A 15,970-nucleotide genomic window follows, 5' to 3' on the forward strand; every position below is an offset into this window, starting at 1 on the left:
TACGGCATCAATATTAATCGAATCGATTCAAAAAATTAAATTCTTTTTTTTTGCATTTCGCATTTTGATGTTTTAAAAAACATATTTAGAACATAAGAAATTCAATTTCAACTATGAAGGTAATAAAAAACTAGCATACTTATCAAATAAAAGAGCAAGTTTAGTCCTTGTATTATTTATTAATTACATTATTAAATAATTGTAACATACCATTTAATGAATCATGAAATTGTACATTTCATACATTTTCATTCCCTCAATCACTACCATTTTTTGCAACACCGTTAAAAAATGGTGATGCATGATGGTGGAATAATAAGGTGTAACGCCAAAAACAGCTGATCTTCATACCAGTTGTCAAACTGCGTTATTGTGAATAATATGCTGTTTATACTATTGCTTTTTGCAGGGTTAACCCTCATTATCAGGATTTATGAGCTTAATCCGGTCAACTTCATCAAGATTTACCACACAAATTTAAATCTTCTCATGACCGGATTTGTTTGAGATCCTGCACAAAATCTGGATACTAATTTCATACAATGCTGTTTTTGTACAAAAAAATGCAACTCGTTTCCCCTAAGTACGAAAAGTTGCAAGTGTTATCCCACGTTATTTGTTTACATTTTGTTCCATTGTCAAACAAAATGAAATTTTAGAATATTGGATTACAAATAAAAAATTGGATAAATTCGCAAAAAGGTAAGTAAATATTGATTTGAATAACAACATAAAATAACAATTCCATTTTTTTCAGGGAAAGTCTACACGCATAACATAAAAGAAAGTTGTCAACAAACAGCGACTACGGCATTCAACAACTAGCAGAAACTATGCATAATTCTACCTAAAACATTACATGCCATATCCATACATATCAGTAGAGGACTGAACCAAAACAGGCCGAGCGACGTCATGGTGGCTGTTGAGGATATAATCAAGCTGAGGATATAGTATAATTATATTTGTGTGCGCAAGTCGTTTGTAGAATTTAGAAACAAGAAGTCCAAAACCAGTAGAGTGAAACAGGATGTTCCCAAAGGCTGGGTAATATCTCCGGAACTTTCCTAAATTCCACACCCCCCACACGGCATAGAAATCGTAATGCATGCGAATGATTGTACAATCTTGGCTTCGGGTCCTATTGATGATGACATATGTGCAGTTCTTACATCTGAGGAATATGAAAATATCAGCCACGAAATCCGCCGTTCACCACTTCGACGACTGAAATGAATTCCACTGAACATATTGGTCGATGGTGTCCTGATTTCGACAACTAACTACCCCAAAACATTGGCTGTTCGATATCATGTTTAAGCCCTCCGCGCAAGCTACAGCTAGGATCAAAAGTAGGAACAAGGCGCTCAAAAAAGAAAAATTGTTGTCCTCTTACAAATCATCAGCATAACGTTTGGGTGTTATCAAAGTGAGCATCCCCACGACTTAATGGACAGGCTTCTTCCACCCAGGCACGTCCGGAAAGATCTTCTAAATCATGAGGTCCAAGGTGAAAACGGGAAGTTCTATATCAACGAGCCTATCAGGCATGCTTGGAGAGCATTCATATTGATGCAGTCGCGCAGGCAGTATAGAGATACAGCGTGAATGCCATACTGCGGGACCATCCCGTATCCATCGCGGCAGAAGAACTCTAGCGATGCAGCTGCCTGAATTCGTATGGGGGCACGAATTGATTCCTGATTCTTTATGGAGGCAACCAGTTCAGGTTGCAGAATATCTGATTCAGAATCAGATAACTGGTTCTAGAGACTCTGAAAAATCGGAATATCAGGCATGTCACGGAAACGAATTCCGATCGAATGTGGAATTGATTTCCGTAGCTTCTTCAGTAAACGAATAACGAAGAATTTTTCGGAATGAAACCACTTTTGATTTTTCAAGCGGAATTGTATATTTATTTTTTTAATTTGTGACTTTTAAACACTTTGAAAAAATCAACAAATCGAACGGAATCTGAAGAAGCTAAAACAAAAACGATCGAATCTGTGACATGCCTGTCTGTATCTACAACTAACATTTGAAATAAATACATATTTTTTCAATGATACTCTATTTTTGCGTTTTTTTATTATTTATAGCAAGAGATAAATGTAAAAAGATGAGATTAAGATGCTGATATAACATAAGGTTTGTTACTAATACCGCTTTAGTATCGATTATCTAGGCATCATCAACGTCCAACTATTCATGCTTTGTATTCATGCATCAAACTAGTGGCTTTTAGATCGAGTTCCATACTAGAGTAATTTTATGAAATTGCAGTAGTGGGGAACTCCTAGTTTCATGCACGAATACAAAGCAACTGACGTTTCGGAAGACAGCCAGTCTTAGTCCCAATTTACATTAGGCGAGTTTACTTGCGGCAATTGTCAGTTTGATGGAGAGAGAGGTGAGGCATATGGTAACCCTTTGCCTCTCAACACCCTCTCTCACCCACAAACTGACAATTGCCGCAAGTAAACTCGCCTAATGTAAATTGGGACATACACACATGCTATTTGCTCAAAGAGTGAGAAGTACTTTTGCCCTTGATCAGCTTGTGCAGTGTAGTATGGTTTTTATTGATCAGTATGACACCATTTTATATCAAAACTGATGTTGATGGTGATTAAAATTGAAGATGCACTAGATCAACCCCAGATGGTTGCATTGAATATACACCGTTTAGCTGCTGTAGCCAAAATGGTCTGTTAAAGTGTGTCCTGCAGCAAACGGAAAATACCAAGTTTATAGAGAAACTCAAAAAATTAGACAGAATTACGATCTCCAGTGGATTTCAAATATCAAATTCATAGCGTATTCGTCAAATGATACCCAATGGGTTTATGACAACGGTTTGACATATGTATATGAAATGGAATAGACATTTAAAATTTAGCGGATTTCACGTATTATAAGCTACTAACGGAAGAGAGTTTTCCATCAACTGGGTACTTCCCTTTACTGCAGGGACATTAGCTGAATATATATATATATTTTTTTTTGCTTTTTAAAGGTTGTTGCATATAAAGTTCAAACGGAGTTAATTCAATGCAATCCTCTGGGTTGATCTTTGGCATCTTGAACATCGCTTCTAGTGGTTTATTATCTAGTTTGGAAAAGTCTTCTTTCCATAATCCTTGTACACTCTTCCTCTTTATTCCGACTCCAGTTAATTTCGATTCACTGGTACTTTGGTTATTCCATGACTCTCTTGTTCTTGCGTGAGCTACTTATTGCTGTTACTGAATGAATAGTAGCTCCATATGCCGCACACTTTTTTCGGTCTGGTCATCGTTTTCTTGCGAATTATGCATGCATGGGCAATAGAATATTTGCAGCTCTTTTGTGCGAAGCTCTGCTGCAAGATGGTAGTAATCTCTGTCGTACTTCCAACACACTTGACGGACATCTTCCATTTAGCATATTATTTTTCATTTCTTGTGAATAGCTGATGGCTGCGGCTATATGGTATTACATTCTGGTGCTGACAAAAACTTTGTTTTCCGAGAATTTTCCAATAGTTGACCCAAAGCTATTCATTCAATATTGGCATTAGTATAGCTTGAACAGTTTCAATTTCTTGGTCACAACTAGGGTTATATCCTCTTTCAGGAAACTCACAAAATGTTTCTTTGGTATGTTCGCCTTTTTATTCGGCTATGGCTTGGACGATAATCTTTTATGCAACATCTTCTATTTGGAGAATTCATGTTAGGTATGAATCACATTTACGCGTTCTTTTAGATGGGATTCCCATCCTATATTTATTTTCTAATTTTTCATTTATATCATTAAATTTATATTGATTTCTTTATGTTTTGCTATTTTGTATGTATACACAAAATCAGCTGTCTGCTGTCATTTGTATCTTCAAAAAAGCTATATATAAACGGTATAGATTAACTCACTGGATCTTTTAATCCCACTGGGTTAATCTTCAATAGTATAAACGCCCTATAATATGCTGTTTATACTATTGCTTTTTGCAGGGTTAACCCTCATTATCAGGATTTATGAGCTTAATCCGGTCAACTTCATCAAGATTTACCACACAAATTTAAATCTTCTCATGACCGGATTTGTTTGAGATCCTGCACAAAATCTGGATACTAATTTCATACAATGCTGTTTTTGTACAAAAAAATGCAACTCGTTTCCCCTAAGTACGAAAAGTTGCAAGTGTTATCCCACGTTATTTGTTTACATTTTGTTCCATTGTCAAACAAAATGAAATTTTAGAATATTGGATTACAAATAAAAAATTGGATAAATTCGCAAAAAGGTAAGTAAATATTGATTTGAATAACAACATAAAATAACAATTCCATTTTTTTCAGGGAAAGTCTACACGCATAACATAAAAGAAAGTTGTCAACAAACAGCGACTACGGCATTCAACAACTAGCAGAAACTATGCATAATTCTACCTAAAACATTACATGCCATATCCATACATATCAGTAGAGGACTGAACCAAAACAGGCCGAGCGACGTCATGGTGGCTGTTGAGGATATAATCAAGCTGAGGATATAGTATAATTATATTTGTGTGCGCAAGTCGTTTGTAGAATTTAGAAACAAGAAGTCCAAAACCAGTAGAGTGAAACAGGATGTTCCCAAAGGCTGGGTAATATCTCCGGAACTTTCCTAAATTCCACACCCCCCACACGGCATAGAAATCGTAATGCATGCGAATGATTGTACAATCTTGGCTTCGGGTCCTATTGATGATGACATATGTGCAGTTCTTACATCTGAGGAATATGAAAATATCAGCCACGAAATCCGCCGTTCACCACTTCGACGACTGAAATGAATTCCACTGAACATATTGGTCGATGGTGTCCTGATTTCGACAACTAACTACCCCAAAACATTGGCTGTTCGATATCATGTTTAAGCCCTCCGCGCAAGCTACAGCTAGGATCAAAAGTAGGAACAAGGCGCTCAAAAAAGAAAAATTGTTGTCCTCTTACAAATCATCAGCATAACGTTTGGGTGTTATCAAAGTGAGCATCCCCACGACTTAATGGACAGGCTTCTTCCACCCAGGCACGTCCGGAAAGATCTTCTAAATCATGAGGTCCAAGGTGAAAACGGGAAGTTCTATATCAACGAGCCTATCAGGCATGCTTGGAGAGCATTCATATTGATGCAGTCGCGCAGGCAGTATAGAGATACAGCGTGAATGCCATACTGCGGGACCATCCCGTATCCATCGCGGCAGAAGAACTCTAGCGATGCAGCTGCCTGAATTCGTATGGGGGCACGAATTGATTCCTGATTCTTTATGGAGGCAACCAGTTCAGGTTGCAGAATATCTGATTCAGAATCAGATAACTGGTTCTAGAGACTCTGAAAAATCGGAATATCAGGCATGTCACGGAAACGAATTCCGATCGAATGTGGAATTGATTTCCGTAGCTTCTTCAGTAAACGAATAACGAAGAATTTTTCGGAATGAAACCACTTTTGATTTTTCAAGCGGAATTGTATATTTATTTTTTTAATTTGTGACTTTTAAACACTTTGAAAAAATCAACAAATCGAACGGAATCTGAAGAAGCTAAAACAAAAACGATCGAATCTGTGACATGCCTGTCTGTATCTACAACTAACATTTGAAATAAATACATATTTTTTCAATGATACTCTATTTTTGCGTTTTTTTATTATTTATAGCAAGAGATAAATGTAAAAAGATGAGATTAAGATGCTGATATAACATAAGGTTTGTTACTAATACCGCTTTAGTATCGATTATCTAGGCATCATCAACGTCCAACTATTCATGCTTTGTATTCATGCATCAAACTAGTGGCTTTTAGATCGAGTTCCATACTAGAGTAATTTTATGAAATTGCAGTAGTGGGGAACTCCTAGTTTCATGCACGAATACAAAGCAACTGACGTTTCGGAAGACAGCCAGTCTTAGTCCCAATTTACATTAGGCGAGTTTACTTGCGGCAATTGTCAGTTTGATGGAGAGAGAGGTGAGGCATATGGTAACCCTTTGCCTCTCAACACCCTCTCTCACCCACAAACTGACAATTGCCGCAAGTAAACTCGCCTAATGTAAATTGGGACATACACACATGCTATTTGCTCAAAGAGTGAGAAGTACTTTTGCCCTTGATCAGCTTGTGCAGTGTAGTATGGTTTTTATTGATCAGTATGACACCATTTTATATCAAAACTGATGTTGATGGTGATTAAAATTGAAGATGCACTAGATCAACCCCAGATGGTTGCATTGAATATACACCGTTTAGCTGCTGTAGCCAAAATGGTCTGTTAAAGTGTGTCCTGCAGCAAACGGAAAATACCAAGTTTATAGAGAAACTCAAAAAATTAGACAGAATTACGATCTCCAGTGGATTTCAAATATCAAATTCATAGCGTATTCGTCAAATGATACCCAATGGGTTTATGACAACGGTTTGACATATGTATATGAAATGGAATAGACATTTAAAATTTAGCGGATTTCACGTATTATAAGCTACTAACGGAAGAGAGTTTTCCATCAACTGGGTACTTCCCTTTACTGCAGGGACATTAGCTGAATATATATATATATTTTTTTTTGCTTTTTAAAGGTTGTTGCATATAAAGTTCAAACGGAGTTAATTCAATGCAATCCTCTGGGTTGATCTTTGGCATCTTGAACATCGCTTCTAGTGGTTTATTATCTAGTTTGGAAAAGTCTTCTTTCCATAATCCTTGTACACTCTTCCTCTTTATTCCGACTCCAGTTAATTTCGATTCACTGGTACTTTGGTTATTCCATGACTCTCTTGTTCTTGCGTGAGCTACTTATTGCTGTTACTGAATGAATAGTAGCTCCATATGCCGCACACTTTTTTCGGTCTGGTCATCGTTTTCTTGCGAATTATGCATGCATGGGCAATAGAATATTTGCAGCTCTTTTGTGCGAAGCTCTGCTGCAAGATGGTAGTAATCTCTGTCGTACTTCCAACACACTTGACGGACATCTTCCATTTAGCATATTATTTTTCATTTCTTGTGAATAGCTGATGGCTGCGGCTATATGGTATTACATTCTGGTGCTGACAAAAACTTTGTTTTCCGAGAATTTTCCAATAGTTGACCCAAAGCTATTCATTCAATATTGGCATTAGTATAGCTTGAACAGTTTCAATTTCTTGGTCACAACTAGGGTTATATCCTCTTTCAGGAAACTCACAAAATGTTTCTTTGGTATGTTCGCCTTTTTATTCGGCTATGGCTTGGACGATAATCTTTTATGCAACATCTTCTATTTGGAGAATTCATGTTAGGTATGAATCACATTTACGCGTTCTTTTAGATGGGATTCCCATCCTATATTTATTTTCTAATTTTTCATTTATATCATTAAATTTATATTGATTTCTTTATGTTTTGCTATTTTGTATGTATACACAAAATCAGCTGTCTGCTGTCATTTGTATCTTCAAAAAAGCTATATATAAACGGTATAGATTAACTCACTGGATCTTTTAATCCCACTGGGTTAATCTTCAATAGTATAAACGCCCTATAAGATCACATACAAAATGTAAACAACAAATTCACAGTAATGCATTATTGTGAGCAAATTTGACGTTTGGCATGATTTGATGTAACACCTTCTTATTCCACCATGGTTCAGACATACGCAACAGTTGATGCGATTTTACAATTCCGTTTTGACCTTCATTTTCACATTCTGCAGGGGTAGAAAAAAAGTAGCAAACATGGGTAGAAAACGTACATTGAAATTATGGTGATTCTAATTATGATGATTCTAATTTTTACCTGTATGGTTGATTTTCATCCCAATTCATATATTTGTAAAATGCCACACCCATAGCTTTCAGGCTCTTTATTTCATAAAAACACACAATTTTATTTTTTATTACAGGCAAATCAAATTGTTTTGGTACATGAATAGTACATTTTTGTTCACAAAGTACGTTTGTTACAAAAATGCTAAAAAATGCAACCCTTCTGTTAAACATAAGAAAAACGGTCAAAACGGAATTGTAAAATTGCAGCAACTGTTGCGTATGTGTGAACCATGAGACGGGATATTCTAACTCATGGTTCACACATACGCAACAGTTGCTGCAATTTTACAATTCCGTCTTGACCTTTATTTTCACATTCTGCAGCGGTAGAAAACGTACAATGAAATTATGTAAATTCTGGCATCACGCATTTTTTGAGCAATTTTTACCTGAATGATTGATTTTCATCCGAATTCATCCATTTTTATTTCATAAAAACATACAACTTTTTTATTACAGGCAATTCAAGTTGTTTTGGTACATGAATAGTACTTTTTTGTTCACAAAGTACGTTTGTTACAAAAATCCTAAAAAATGCAACCCTTCTGTTAAACATAAGAAAAACGGTCAAAACGGAATTGTAAAATTGCAGCAACTGTTGCGAATGTGTGAACCATGAGTAAGAAAAATGTTATGCTATTTACTTAGGCCGCCATCAGACCATCTGCTTTTTCACTTGTATGACATCAGCTGTTCTGTAGTATTAGTATACCCAAAGTGACAAAATACATGTGAAAAAGCATATGGTATGATGGCCGCCTTAGGCTATTCTACACGATATGTTTTTTTTTAAATGTTTTACATATGTGTTGTCACTTTGGGTATACATAATATATACACAAAGTGACAACACATATGTAAAAAACATATCGTGTAGAATAGCCATTAATAGACGAACAAATGATACCATTTACTGGTCGTGCCCTGTTAGATAAAATCTTCCAAATAACTCTAGAGGAGTAGAATAAACGAAGTTTTAACAACGATTTGATTTAACGATTTAACAGGGCAAAACTGCAACAGTTTCAAATATGAATTTAGTCTTAGGATCAGGCTTTGTTTTACGTTTTTTTTAACACTTCCTAAAACTCCCTTAGTTGACGACAATACCACTACAAAAGATCAGTTGAATCGTGGAATCTTTGCTACTGGTACAATAAAGAAGAACTTAATAAAAATGTACTCGAATGAAAAGCACATGAATGCTCTGTTCCTTTACGTGCCTGAGGTTACCATTTCTTACCATTTTTAACCTGTAAAGTGTTCCCTTACTCTTGTGCCAGACACTGAAAATAACACATGAAAATATTTTAGCTTTTAGGAGAGAGCGGAGGTGAAGGAGCTCCCTTTCTCCCTTCTTACCCATAAGCTCAAAACATTTTCATGAAAATTTTCATAGTCTGGTCCAAGATTTACTTTTAATAGCATATAATTTATATGATAGCAGTTTACCACTTTTGCCATTTTCTGCCACTGTTACCATTTTTAAAAGTAAAGGAACAGACTAGAGTTGTACTTTTAAGCTCTTTTAGCTGATCGCTCTTTTTAGTTCAGCTCTTTTCAACGAACTAGGTCGTTCTTTTAGTTCAGTAGTTCAATCGTTCGTCGAAAAGCTCTGTCAGTCAGCTGTCTTTTCGTTCTATCGTTCACCGGCTCTGACTCGTTCGCTTGCAAGTTCGTTCATTTATATACAAACACACATACGTATGCAGATCGTAAAAGAACAAATAACAGAAGAATATTTTAGTCCATATTTACATTAGGCAATTTTCCTTGCGGCAATTGTCAGTTTGATGGAGAGAGGGGTGAGGAATATGGTAACCCTTTTCCTCTCAACACCTTCTCTCACCGACAAACTGACAATTGCCGCAAGGAAAATTGCCTAATGTAAATATGGACTTAAAGAACCTAGCAACGAAATAGGTTTGGTGTGATTAAAAAGCAAATTTGGAGTTTTTTTAGACTTTAAATTTGTAATTAAGTTAAAAATAAATGAAAATATTAAAATTATAAAATTACAATGAATAAAGATGTGTGTGGGTATCTGTGTAAAATTCAAAATGTAAACAAAACTATTACCTTTACAAAGGCAACAGTTAACTCTAACGACGGCGTCACATTATGATACGTGAATGACGTGCTGAATCGTTCGTTCTTTGATTTGATCGTTCTTTTATCTTTCGGTCAGTGCTCAGTGAGCTACTGAACTATAATGAACTATGTATATCGACTGATCCAAGGCATATTCATATAAGGTAAATGCATGAATTACAACAACTAACAAATTTACAAAAACAACATTGTTGTTATTGAAAATTAATTGTCAAAGATAAATATTGAATAATAGGGTCGTTCCAAAAATTTGTTCAGGAAAAACATAAATACATTTTGAAAATTCTCTAAAATAGTACAAATTTGAATCAAAATGTAAATATAAAGCACACATAACTGTCGTAGGTCATTGTTATTACACGTTTACGGTGAATAGAAGAATTTTATGGCAGCAAATTTTAATGTTTCAAATTTCATGAGTAGACCCTATTATATTTTGAAAACTAAATTTACAAAAAAAGTAAGAATACAGCTGATTGTCACTTCTACCTTGTATAAATATGCCTTGGACTGATCTAGTTCGTACGCTCTTTTCAATGAATCGTTCAATTGAACTAGTTCGTTCGTGAACTATACAACTCTAGAACAGACCAGAAGAGATGTGATATGGAGGTATTCTGTCATAGTGAATAAAATATTGTAATATTGTCGTTGTTCAGTGGAAGGATTCAAGTCCGTAGTTCTTGCATATTCAGCTTAGGACTGAAAACAACACGTTAACCGCCGAAAGAAGAAGCGCTGGCAAAAAAGAGAAAATTTATATTGAAGTTCTACGTCACAGAATCGACAAGGAATACAATAATTGTATGGGTGACATTGATATTTGCTATCAATTAATGGAATCATATAGATCAGTCCTTAAAACCCAAAAATTGACTTTAAAAGCATTTATCCATTTCATTGTCCTTACTTGCTGCAATGCATGGATGTAATATCGTCATAGTTGCAAAATGAACTCCCAACTTCAGAAAGATACCCATGACTTTACTAAGTTTTAGAGTGGCGATACCTAAACAACTAAAACCTATCGATAAAAAAGAAATTTGAGTATAAATCTGAAGGCGAGGATGAAGAAGAATGTTGCCCAAAATACTGTTCATCCAAACAGCCACGTGAAGACAAAAGACTTAACTATCCGTCAAAGTCTGACCCCTTGAACATGATTTTACCGTCAGCAAGATGCTGCCGACGTGTAGGATGGAAATCAAGATGGTGAACTTATTACTCATAGTGTAAGTTGTATTTATGTTTAAGTAAAACACAGAGCTGTTTCTTAAGGTATTATAATGAAAAATAAATAATATTGTTTCAAAGAAATTGACTTTTTTATTTTAAAATTAACCGGACTGCAACAATTGTGCGTATCCCGAAAAATAAGGATAAAGGGTCTTATAGCCCGTTTAGACTAGTCATTTTAAATCAACTCGATTTCTAAATCCAATTTTCAAATCCTAGTTGTTTAGACTAGTCTAAAACGATATAAGATGCCAGTCAGCTGATCTTTGTTTACGTATAAATACGCGAATTTGCAAAAGAATTGCTTGAAAATTAAAAATGGAATGGAATACTGCACAAAATAATTTGACAAATTGCTAGTAAATATGTTGTTTACAATTTATATTAAATTTAAGCTATGTACATCCATTTTGTTTTTATACCCTCCACCATAGTATGGAGGGTATATTAAGTTTGTGATTCCGTTTGTAACACATCAACACATCATTTGCGACCCTATAACGTATATATGTATATTCTTGATCTGGACAAAATTCTAAGACGATCTAGCCATGTCCGTATGTTGTAATCACTCTAGCGTCCGCAATAATTGATATAGAGTGCTGAAATTTTGCACCCGAGGGTCTTTTTTCCATAGGCAGGTCAAGTTCGAAGATGGGCTATATCGGTCCACTCTTTGGTATAGCCCCTATATAACGGTACCTCCGGATTTGAGGTATTTTGACGTTCTTCGCCACATTTGCAGAACGAATTAGCTATAATTTGGCACTTAGGGTTCCTAGTGATCAACAAACTTATATCCCAAAGGATATGGGTACCTCCCGATTACCTCCCGATTTTCGGTATTTTGAGAATTTTACCCACAATTTTTAACCGAACTATCTGCAATTTGACATTTGAGGTTCTCAGTGCTCATGAAACATCTCCACGAAACATCGTCAACATAGGTCCATGTTTTGGTATAGCCCCAATATATCGGTACCTCCCGATTTTCGGTATTTTGAGAATTTAAGCCACAATTTGTAACCGAACTATCTGCAATTTGACATTTGAGGTTCTCAGTGGTCATGAAACATCTCCACCAAACATCGTCAACATAGGTCCATGTTTTGGTATGGCCCCCTTATAACCGTACCTCCCGATTTTCGATATTTTGAGCATTTTAGTTACAATTTTTAACCGAACTAGCTGTAATTTGACATTTGAGGTTCTCAATGGTCATGAAACATCTCCACGAAACATCGTCAACATAGGTCCATGTTTTGGTATAGCCCCCATGTAACGGTACCTCCCGATTTTCGGTATTTTGAGAATTTTAGCTACAGTTTTTAACCGAAATAGCTGTAATTAGACATTTGAAGATCTCAGTGGTCATAAAACATCTCCAAAGAAACATCGTCAACATAGGTCCATGTTTTGGTATAGCCCCCATATAACGGTATCTCCCGATTTTCGGTATTTTGTGAATTTTATCTGCAATTTTTAACCGAACTAGCTGTAATGATCGGTATTTTGAGAATTTTAGCTACAATTTTGTCTTTTCAAAAATAATCGTCAATATACATATGTCCATGTTTTGGTATATCCACCCATATAACTGTACCTCCCGAATTTTCGGGAATTTTCAGTGGTCACGAAATTTCTTCACTAAAATTCGTCAACATGGGTCCATTTTTGAGGGTCTACATTGTTTTGATGAAACTACCCTCAATTTGACTCTTGAAGTTCACTGCAGCTATAAAACTTTTCCGCCAAAAATTTAAAGAGCTGAACACATTTTTTTAGATTAGATTAGATAACACTGTGCAACAAAATGGAGGTGAAAGTCTGGGGCACGGAAAATTCCTCTTGGGGAAGAAAGGCCTAGGTGAGTATATTATGAACCCCGAAGGACAGATCCGCAGTGAGTCGAACTTCTGCGTTATGGCGTGATGAAATTTTTGTTAGAGACCCTGTGGGCCATCAGGAATTAGCGTTATATCTTTGTTCACTGTTGCTTAAGTGCTCTACAAAAACAACAAACAAAGATATAATGCTAATTCATGACGGCTTACAGGGTCTCTTGCAAAAACTTCATCACGCCATAACGCGGAAGTTCGACTCCAAAAGGAATTATCTCTGCCCCAACATTTGTGTTCACCGTTGGTCTGTTCCTTTACTTTTAAAAATGGTAACAGTGGCAAAAAATGTTAAAAGTGGTAAACTGCTCTCATATAAATTGTATGCTTTTTAAGGTAAAGGAACGCTTTGCAGGTTAAAAATGGGAAGAAATGGTAACCTCAGGCACGTAAAGGAACAGAGCACGTGTAATTTAAGCAATAGTGGGAGGCAGTAGGAGTCTATCCATTGTCGAAAAGTTGTTACACCTAAAATTGTGAAAGGACCCTAATTATTCCATTTTAATTAAGACTATTTTATGGTGGAGGGTATAAAAAAGATCGGCCCGGCCGAACATAACAACTTTTTACTTGTTATTTAATATTTTTTTCTATTTTTCCGCTTCTGTTTGTTTTTGTGTGTTTGTGTTTACAGTTATTTGAAAAATGTAAATAATAGGGTTATGACTTTTTGACAACCTCATATCCCTGTGTCATATTTTGATGAACTTTTGCATAAGATTAGATAAAATCTTAATTACAAGGCGATTCGATAGAAAAAGCTCATGCACAAAAAGCTTCTATAGTTTTTATATATGAGCTTTTTGGAAAAAAAATTTGGAGTCACTTTAAGCACATAAATAACTCAAAACAATCGTTAAAGCTACACGACATATCCAGCATGGTACAAATACACAGGTAGCCGCATCGGCAATTGTTGGTAACATAAGATGTCAAAATTTGACATCAATTCAATGCAATTGACACATTATGTTACCATCAGCTGGCTTGATAATGCTACCTGTATTATTGTACCATGATATCCAGAATGACATAAGCTTTTTTTCTCACCAATTTTATTATTACATATACAGTTGAACCTCGATTATCCGTGAATCGATTATCCGGGAACCTCCATTATCCGTGATAGAAAAGAAATGTTGGGCTTTTTTCCATTTCTTCTATTTTTCGTTATAAACTTCATTACCCGGGAGTAAAAACAGACTTTCCAATTAATTGGATTAAGCAAACAAAAGGTAAAAAACGAAAACTGGAAATTCTCCCGTATTACACAATTTGTGTATTTATGGTATCACAAAAACCACGGGACAAAGTCAACTCAGATGAACCTGATGATGATAAAATTTGGTGGATTACCGTAACAAATTTAATAAAAATTGCAGATTTTCATATTATTGTACAATATTATGCCATTTTTACTTAAAAATATGTTCAAAAACTACATAAAAGCATTGCCTCCATTATCCGGGAAAATCGATTATCCGTAATGTCCCCTGAACAATTTGCTATGAGGTTTTATTAAACCCATTTTAATTTTTAAATTTGTTTCAAGGATGCTTTTTCTCCTCATTGGAGTCTGTCTACTACCTTAAAATACGACTATGTACTTCGTACATAAAATGAAAGGTAATGACAGAATCTAATGAGTGACGTTTGAGAAAAGCCCGCCTCTCAGTATCTACGCTAGAGTTTTTTAAAACTAACACCAACGATAGGATCACGTCCTACTTGTCAAACCCTTTGTACAAAGGTAATACCGTTCCACGAACGTTAAATCAATAAAAATACAGTTCACTGCGATTAGAAAAAATACTTTCACATCGTGTTTTATTTTTCTCTAATTTTCTTTTCATATTGCTACGCAAACACCCCCGGTCCCGATCATCACGGATAATCGAGGTCCGACTGTATATCATTTTATATCATATATAGCTTCATTCCATGTATCACATATATTGAAAGTGGTCTGTGCGGGACTTTTTTCAATGTTTAAATGGAATAAAAATTATTTTAGTCATTAATAGGCAAAATGATTTATTCGTGCAACAGGAAAAAAATGGAGCAAATTTCTTTTTCATTTCATAGGATTTTCCAAAAAAATTTTTTTCAAAGTGGTTTGTGCGTGACCTTTTTAGTAATTAAATGCAATGAACGTTCTTATTTTTGGCATTAATAGGCAAAAGTTCATTCACTCTCGCTACAGGAAATCATTTTTGAGAAAAAAGGTCAAAAAGTCATAACCCTAGTAAATAAACTGCACATGAACATAGTTGCCAGTAGTTGTATTTTTAGGAACAAAAAGCAGTGTTGTATATCAAAATATTTCGATTTAACATTTGATTTAAAACAAATCCAAGTTTTGAGTTGATTTAATTTTGTATGGTAAATCAGGGTGAATTTGGGTGGATTAAGCACTTAAATCGAGATAATGTCCTTAATCATCGTATAAGGGTATAGTCTAAACGGGCTATTAGTGACAAAACTTATTAACTTAAAATGTTTTGTGTACAGAGAAACAACAAAATTCAAAAAATCAATTAAATCGGTCACTAGGAAAGGCTATAGGTCGGAAAGGGTTAATACAATTTAAAGTATGAATAATTAAAAATTTCCTTTGCATTGTGTAAAATTCATTTAAAATTGTGTAAAATTCAACTACTCACAAATAAAAAAACAATTAAATGATATTTTGGGAGAAAACTATAATATATTTAGAGGTAGTTTACACTATCTCTCAATGTCGTATGACACAAAATAAAAACATTCCATATCATATAGGAAAATTGCACATATTAGCGACTATATAATGATGGAAAATTTCATGTCATATGACATTCGCATATAGAGACCCCTTAGAGATGACTTTTATTAAAACTCATAAACTTT

At 35.1% G+C, this 15,970-nt stretch overlaps 2 long non-coding RNA genes across 2 annotated transcripts; one reads left to right on the forward strand and one right to left on the reverse strand.

The window, feature by feature from the left end:
* The first annotated feature begins 401 nt into the window (after window positions 1-401).
* LOC141405742 (uncharacterized) lies at window positions 402-5,662 on the forward strand. The gene is made up of 3 exons (XR_012413258.1): window positions 402-702; window positions 758-4,288; window positions 4,344-5,662. It is a non-coding gene; the product is annotated as an uncharacterized lncRNA (long non-coding RNA).
* On the reverse strand, window positions 5,483-7,929 carry LOC141405743 (uncharacterized). Its single transcript, XR_012413259.1, has 2 exons — window positions 7,807-7,929; window positions 5,483-7,717 (listed from the first exon to the last, which is right to left on the reverse strand). It is a non-coding gene; the product is annotated as an uncharacterized lncRNA (long non-coding RNA).
* Between the last annotated feature and the right edge of the window lie 8,041 nt (window positions 7,930-15,970).

This window comes from Musca autumnalis, unplaced genomic scaffold, assembly GCF_047663935.1.
Source record: "Musca autumnalis isolate F117 unplaced genomic scaffold, ASM4766393v1 scaffold_5, whole genome shotgun sequence".
Taxonomy (NCBI): domain Eukaryota; kingdom Metazoa; phylum Arthropoda; class Insecta; order Diptera; family Muscidae; genus Musca; species Musca autumnalis.